An 8,279-nucleotide genomic window follows, 5' to 3' on the forward strand; every position below is an offset into this window, starting at 1 on the left:
GGTCTCACCACAGTCCTATAAACTTTCCCTTTCATTCTTGCAGATACCCTACTATCACAAATCACTCCTGTCACTCTTCTCCACCCACTCCACCCTGCCTGCACTCTTTTCTTTACTTCCCTAACACACTCTCCATTACTTTGCACTGTTGACCCCAGGTACCTGAACTTCTCCACCTTCTCCACCTCTTCTCCCTGCAACCGCATCACTCCACTGCCCTCCCTCTCATTCACACACATGTACTCTGTCTTACTCCTACTGACTTTCATTCCCCTTCTCTCCAGCGCATATCTCCACCTCTCCAGGCTCTTCTCAACCTGCTCTCTATTCTCACCACAAATCACAATATCATCTGCAAACATCATAGTCCAGGGAGACTCCTGTCTGACCTCGTCCGTCAACCTGTCCATCACCACTGCAAACAGGAAAGGGCTCAGGGCCGATCCTTGATGCAGTCCAACCTTCACCCTGAACCAGTCTGTCGTACCTACTGCACACTTTACTGCCGTCACACTGTCCTCATACATGTCCTGCACCACCCTCACATACTTCTCTGACACACCTGACTTCCTCATACAATACCACAACTCCTCTCTCGGCACCCTGTCGTACGCTTTCTCTAAATCCACAAATACACAATGCAGCTCCTTCTGTCCTTCTCTATACTTCTCCATCAACATCCTCAAAGCAAATAAGGCATCTGTGGTGCTCTTCCTCGGCATGAAACCATACTGTTGCTCACAGATGGTCACCTCTTCTCTCAGCCTGGCTTCCACTACTCTTTCCCATAACTTCATGGTGTGACTGATCAACTTAATTCTCCTTTAGTTACTGCAGGTCTGCACATCTCCCTTATGCTTAAAGATCGGTACCAGCACACTCCTTCTCCATTCCTCAGGCATCCTCGCCCCTTCCAGAATCCTGTTAAACAATCTGGTTAAAAACTCCACTGCCATCTCTCCTAAACATCTCCACGCTTCTACCGGTATGTCATCTGGTCCAACCGACTTTCCATTCTTCATCCTCTTAATCACTGCTCTCACTTCCTCCTTACTAATCCTATCTACATCCTGCTTCACCAACTCCACATCCTCCAACCTTCTCTCTCTCTGATTTTCCTCATTCATCAGCTGCTCAAAATACTCCCTCCATCTTCTCAACACACTCTCCTCACTAGTCAACACATTTCCCTCTCCATCCTTTATTGCTCTAACTTGCAGTACATCCTTCCCAGCTCGGTCCCTCTGCTTGGCCAATAGGTATAAATCCTTTTCTCCTTCCTTAGTGTCCAACCTCTTATACAGTTCCTCATATGCCTTTTCCTTGGCTTTCGCCACATCCCTTTTAACCTGCTGCCGCATCTCCTTGTACTCCTGCCTACTCTTCTCATCACTCTGTCGATCCCACTTCTGTTTTGCCAATCTCTTTCCCCTAATGCTCTCCTGCACTTCCTCATTCCACCACCACGTCTCCTTGTCTTGCTTTCTATTTCCAGATGTCACACCAAGTACTTTTCTAGCTGCCTCCCTCATCACTCCTGCAGTAGTTGCCCAATCATCCGGCACCTCTTCACCACCACCAAGCCCCTGTCTGACCTCTTCCCTGAACCTCACACTACACTCTTCCTCCTTCAGTTTCCACCATCTTATTCTTCTTTCAAACCTTACTTTCCTCCTCTTCTTCTTCGCCTCCAAAACCATCCTACAGACCACCATCCGATGCTGTCTAGCTACACTGTCCCCCGCCAACACCTTACAGTCTCCAATCTCCTTCAGGTTGCATCTCCTACACAGAAGATAATCCACCTGTGTGCACCTTCCTCCACTCTTATACGTCACCCTATGATCCTCCTTCTTCTTAAAATACGTGTTCACCACTGCCATTTCCATCCTTTTAGCAAAATCTACCACCATCTGCCCTTCCACATTCCTCTCCTTAAAACCATACCTACCCATCACCTCCTCATCACCTCTGTTCCCTTCACCTACATGCCCATTAAAGTCTGCCCCAATCACCAATCGTTCTTTCCTAGGTACACCATCTACCACTTCATCTAATTCACTCCAGAATCTTTCTTTCTCCTCCATCTCACAGCCAACTTGTGGAGCATAGGCACTGATGACATTTATCATCATCCCTTCAACTTCCACCTTCACGATCATCACCCTATCAGAAACTCTATTCACCTCCACTACACTCTTACTGTACGCTTCCTTCAGAATCACCCCTACACCATTTCTCTTCCCATCCACACCATGATAAAACAGTTTAAACCCACCTCCAATGTTCCTGGCCTTACTCCCTTTCCACTTGGTCTCCTAAACACACAACACATCTACCTTTCTCCTCTCCATCATATCAGCTATCTCTCTCCCTTTACCCGTCATAGTACAACATTTAAAGTACCAACCCGAACCTCTACTCTCCTACACTGCTCCTTTTCCTGCCGTCTCTGTAGTCGCCTTCCTCCTCTCCTTCTCCTCCTTCGGCCAACAGTAGCCCAATTTCCACCGGTACCCTGTCGGCTAACGATACCTGTGGCGGTCGTTGTTAACCCGGGCCTCGACCGATCCGGTATGAAATTCTCATTTGTGATCCGCATATTTGATTTGGCACATGTTTTACGCTGGATGCCCTTCCTAACGCAACCCTCCCCATTTACCCGGGCTTGGGACCGGCACTAAGAGTGCACTGGCTTGTGCCCCCCTAATGGCTGGGTTCTCTTTTCTCACATAAACAGAGGACCATTATTCACTTAGGCAACCCGTGTTGCACTTGTCCACTCGTACTGATCAATTAGTGGTATTTAAGACCAGATTTATGTATTTTACCATGGAAAGTCAGATTTATTTCAATTGCTTGTCTCCAATCTCAATAATGGAGGTCTCATTTTGGAGCGATTCTCTTTCCAGATAATTAGTTTCACTTGTTTGTCCATGTCACTTCTTGTCAGTAGTACTGGACCATTTAGTAAGGAAATGGAAGGAAAATTCTGACAAATAAAATACTGATGTTACTTGAAATTGGTTGTGGAATTTTTCTGGATCAGATCAGAATAATTTGCCCAGAAGTTTTAGAGGTTTTGAATCTGGATTAACTTTATTAACAAAAGGTTTAACATGTTTTCTCTAAAACCTAATATCTTTCCCCCTAACTGTCAAATTCTTGCCATACCACTTGTCAGAACAGTCATTGTGTTGGCATAAGAATAAATACCTTGATCTAACACTGCCACTGGACCATGAAATAATATTAGGATTATTTTATAAATCTGGATGCTAATTATTTGCAGCTGATGACTGCTAGAAATCTGGAACACAGGCAAACAAATGCAAAGTCTTTCTAACTTGAGAATTTTTACTCGCCAAGTTTAAACTTTTTACCACATTAATCAGACCCTTGAAAAGTATCCTGGTTGCCCCATGTCTGAAGGATGTCTGTTGCCCATAGTCTAAAGTTGAGAAAAATAATACAGAAGGCCAGTGAGCAATTTGTAAGTATGACCCTCAACTAGTAATTAAAGTACCCTCAGTGTAATTGGCCACATCCTTAGATGAGTGGCATTCCAGTTCCTGTTCGCAGAGGGTTTGGAGATAGGCTTGACCCTTTCCCCTACCTCTCCTGCCCAGTCCAGCTCCTGTTTGCAGGCTTTGGAAGCATGGCTTTCAGCGGATTCTTCACCCTTCAACGAGAGTATGCAGCTCCGCTTCTCTTCCTCCAGAGGGGTGGGGGGGGGCAGTTACTTGTGAACACGAGAGCAAGGAGCTTCTAGAGGTTATGACGTGCTGTGGAGAAGCTACATATAGCTTAGCCACCCAATGGGCATAAAGCCCTTCCATCCAGCAAGTTTGACATGCGTCTTTTGCTCCCGGCGACGCAACCTCCATGTCGGGGTCTACCATTTTTACCTACCCTTCTCGGTCTGCCCCTTTAGCACTAAGTTCTCAGTCTTTTCCAACATCATAAGGCTCAGGGATCATTGCTATCAATGCCATGTGTTTAAGAGGCGCTAGCAGGCTCCAGAATTGGCATCCTCCATTAAGACCCCAACACTACCCACCAGCGCTGACGTAGTATGGAGGGGCTTGTGCAATAGTCAGGTGCAATAGCTCAGGTGCAATAGCTCAGCCATACAGTGGCCTTGGCCCTGCGAGCCACTAAAGAGTCCATGGCAGGCCATGGCTGCCCTAACAGCCACAGAAAGACATCTGTGGCTAACCCTGTCAAAAAAACATCTTACAGGGACAAAGCTGTGATGCTGGACGCCCCACTCTGGCCCTCAGGCCTTTTTAGCATCTCCGTTAACTCGTTAGTCTAAAAGTTTCAGGAAGGGAAGAATTGGCATTCCAGCAGTACCTCTCACGGCACTCTCATGGGGCTGCTCGGTGGGAAGTGCATAGTCAGAGCGTCGTGATGCACTCTCCCCCTGTAAGCGATGCTTATCAGAGGGCGTGTAGAACCACCTTTCTCGGTTCCCGTTTTTCTACAGACCCTCAGGGACCTGGTTCTTTAACTCCTACAACTAAATGTGCTTCAGGGGACGACCAGCTCCAGCAAGCTTCCACCTGGCGTTGTTGTATAGATTCAGTTCGGATCTCGTCCGCCCAGTTTTAACTGGCTTTGCCTTACTCTGGCGGGAATCAAGCAGGCTCCGATCATAAAACAGGAAGTACATACTCTCCTGAGGAAGGAGGCCATCGAGGTGGTCCCTCGGTCAGACAAAGATTCCGGGTTATACAGCCCGTACTTCATAGTTCCTAGTATCCTGTACTAGATCTACATCGGCTAATCCACTCTTTGATGAGGCTCTGCTTTATTTTAATTCAAGCATTCATAGGGTTATTTACGCTCTGTTTTATCCGTGGTTTAGGTGCATTAAATAAATTCTAAATCTGCAAATATTCCAAACAGACTCTGCATTAATCAATGTTTTCTGATGAATGTGTGTGTGGGTTTATATACATATATACCGTATATAAAGCTGTACAGTTCAGATTCTATTATTTTATATTGTATGTTATGTATATTATGTCACCAGTTACTATTAATTAGCATTTATCACATTTTCTCTTCATTCACATTTCTAATCACGAAACGTTTCAGTGGCCTTTTTGATTCCCTGCTAAATGTTATTGCTTTCTGTTTTGTAAACTGAAGAATCGTATAATTGAAGGTGTTTTTTGTGCGTAGTGCCTTCTGTGGGCTTTTGTCTCCCGAAAGGTATGACATCATATTCACCAAGATGTGAATCAAATGTAGGAGGTGTTTACGTTTCTAAACTATAAAAATCTCACAGCTGTCTGACCTTCAGTTCACTTAACCATAATGTAACAAAAGCTTGTTTTTAGAAAAAATGCTTGTCTTGAACCTGACAGAATTGAACCGGTCTGATCTCTGTGAGCATTTCTCCTGTCCAGAGAGATCTGTATCTCCTGCAGTTTATATCTTACTGTATATGTGTTCAGCTGCTGTGGTTCTTCTAACAGTGTGTGGAAATATGCTCATCATCATCTCTGTTCTTCACTTCAAGCAGCTTCACACACCGACCAACATCCTCGTTCTCTCTCTGGCCGTGTCGGATTTCCTCATCGGTGCTTTAGTGATGCCCCCGATGTTAATCTCAGCCATTGAGTCATGCTGGATCTTTGATACAGGCTACTGCATCAGCTTTTTGATAACTGCTTATTTTCTCGCCAGTTTTTCCATCTACAATGTTGCTCTGATCGCTGTGGATCGCTATCTGGCTCTTTCAAACCCTTTTCTCTACACTGACAATATCTCTAGGAGGACTATGAGCATCGTGGTGGTTTTCAACTGGTTTGCCTCTCTGTTGTATAACATTTTACTCTGTTATTTCAATGGAAGCTTCACAAATTCTATAATGTGTCCTGGGGAGTGTTTTCTTTTACTAAATGAGGCTGGGGCTGTAATTGATCTTATAGTAACATTTATATTTCCATGTTCCATAATAATCATATTGTATATTGGAGTTTTTATGATCGCTAAGAAACACGCCACTGCTATCAGAGAGCTTAATAATCACACACGACCTCAAACACAGAAAATCACCTCCCACTCCATGAAATCTGAGAGAAAAGCAGCCAAAGTCCTCGGCATTTTAGTTTTCATGTTTATAGTGTGTTTACTGCCATATTTTATTTATAGTTTATTAGCTGATGTTATTAGAATGCAGGCAGACACATTTATGAAAGTCTTTATGGTGCTTTGTCTGAATTCCACCATTAATCCAATTATTTATGCTCTGTTTTACCCATGGTTTAGGAGGTGCGTTAAATTAATCATAACTGTATTACTTATAACTAAATATTCCAAAAAGACTCAGTTAATAAATGTTCTTTCATGAATGTTTGTATTTGTGGGACATGATCACATTTTTGGATATTTTTTTCATAGATAAAAAAAATAAATAAATGAAAACATTGAAAGATATACAGCTATAACACTCAGGCAGTGTGGAAAACCTTCATTCAATTTGTTTAGACATTTTTATCGCAGGTTATAAAACAATCTTTGAGGTCCAGTAAATGAAACCTCCTCGCCAGCTGAGGTCTGGACATTTATATACCTAAAAACATGAATTGATGATGTTTGCCAGACTAAAGAAATTAGTGTAGACAAAATTTTAATTGGACACATTATAAATGAATACATAAAAGGAAACGCTAAAGTGCTTTTGTTTCTGCTGAGCTGAGATTACAGATCATAAGGAATGAACGCATTAAAAAACAGAAAATGGAAATCTCATCACATTTTAACTTTACACATATTGTCTTTACCTAACTGAATGTATCTATTGTTTAACATTGCTCTCTTCTATACTTCATGTTTCATTGATAAAATATCAACAGCAAAATCATTCAGAAACACAAACACCAACTTTCCTTATTTTTGAGAATGCCATTATTCTCACTCACTTAAAGTTTCATCTTTTGCACGTTTCTCTCTGTTGTCTTCACTGCATGCTTAACTGCACGTCTGACCATAGAAACAATGAGCATAGTAACTGTAGTAGCGACCCGAGCCCACCTTGATGTGCCTGATACAAATTTAAATTTATTAGAAAAATAGCGTTTGGCATATATTAATTTAATAATGTGAAAAGGCTTCGCGGTCCGGCCGGGCACATTTTGTGGTCCGGATTCGGACCGGAGTCCGCCATTTGGCGACCCCTGTTATAAAACAATAAACACAATAAACAATGTGTATTATGTATGCAAGTATAGTTACCTACTCAGATACCAACTTAAACTTCATGTGGCATATGAAAGTAAAAAAAGATTTTCTACTATATTTTATTGAATTCAACTTCATTTGAGGAATTCAATATTAATTTAATAAGTTATAATTTAGTTCAATTTTTATCCTGCCCAAATGAAACTTAATTCTTGAAGAGGTTTTCCATATGACCTGCGATGCCCGTGGTGCCTTTTCTGATCAGGGAAGAATCACAGCACACAGAATGGAGCTTATGTTCTTCTTCGGTTTATTGCAGGCAGCAGAAATGTGTATATATACACACATTGAAAACAAAGCCTGACCTAAAGCTGTTTCCTGTTTAGACAAGAGGATATACTAGCTGGAGATGTGTGAGCCCAGATAAAGACTCCCTGTATACCTTACATACTAACATTGTAAATATTCTATAGACACTGAACAGACAATGGAATGTGTGTGAGCCATCTCAACACTAACAATGGGCACTTTAAATCATTTATGATTTAGCATCACACACCAAAATATAGGATGTTTTTCTTGGGAACAGAACCGGTGACAAACTGCAAATGAGAAGATAAAGACAAACAAAAACATACAGATTTCATTTCATTCTGTCCCTACATGCATATAATCCTTCATAATCACCACTCCAATTGAGGCCTTTATGGCCTGTCTTACCATCGTCATCAAACTTGACAACATACACAGTACAATTCCAACAATCAATACAAGAATCAATCCTAAAACAAAAGTGTTCAACTCGTAAACAAATTCTTAATCTTATCAAAAAACTTTGTTCAGCAGTTGTTTCACGTTCTCCAAGACATCATGAGAAATTTGTTTCTCAGTGCTTGTTTAATATGTCTATTAGTATTATCAGGTATATGTAACAGTTTCTTCTCACTGAATGATGTGTTCGAAAAGAATAAGAAAAATTTGGAGTCTAATGACAGCTATGGACATATTGTTATAGAATTTAGACCTAGAGCAGGTATCAGGGTACGCTAAACAAAACAGTCAAGTGAGTCAGATCTTCACCCCGG

At 42.0% G+C, this 8,279-nt stretch overlaps 1 pseudogene across 1 annotated transcript; it reads left to right on the plus strand.

Moving 5' to 3' along the window:
• Positions 1-5,455: 5,455 nt before the first annotated feature.
• Positions 5,456-6,294, plus strand: LOC310722320 (trace amine-associated receptor 13c pseudogene; annotated as a pseudogene). The gene is made up of 2 exons: positions 5,456-6,136; positions 6,283-6,294. The product of its transcript is annotated as a trace amine-associated receptor 13c pseudogene (transcript).
• The last annotated feature ends 1,985 nt before the right edge of the window (positions 6,295-8,279 follow it).

Source organism: Silurus aristotelis (genome assembly GCF_946808225.1).
Source record: "Silurus aristotelis genome assembly, chromosome: 28".
Lineage (NCBI taxonomy): Eukaryota > Metazoa > Chordata > Actinopteri > Siluriformes > Siluridae > Silurus > Silurus aristotelis.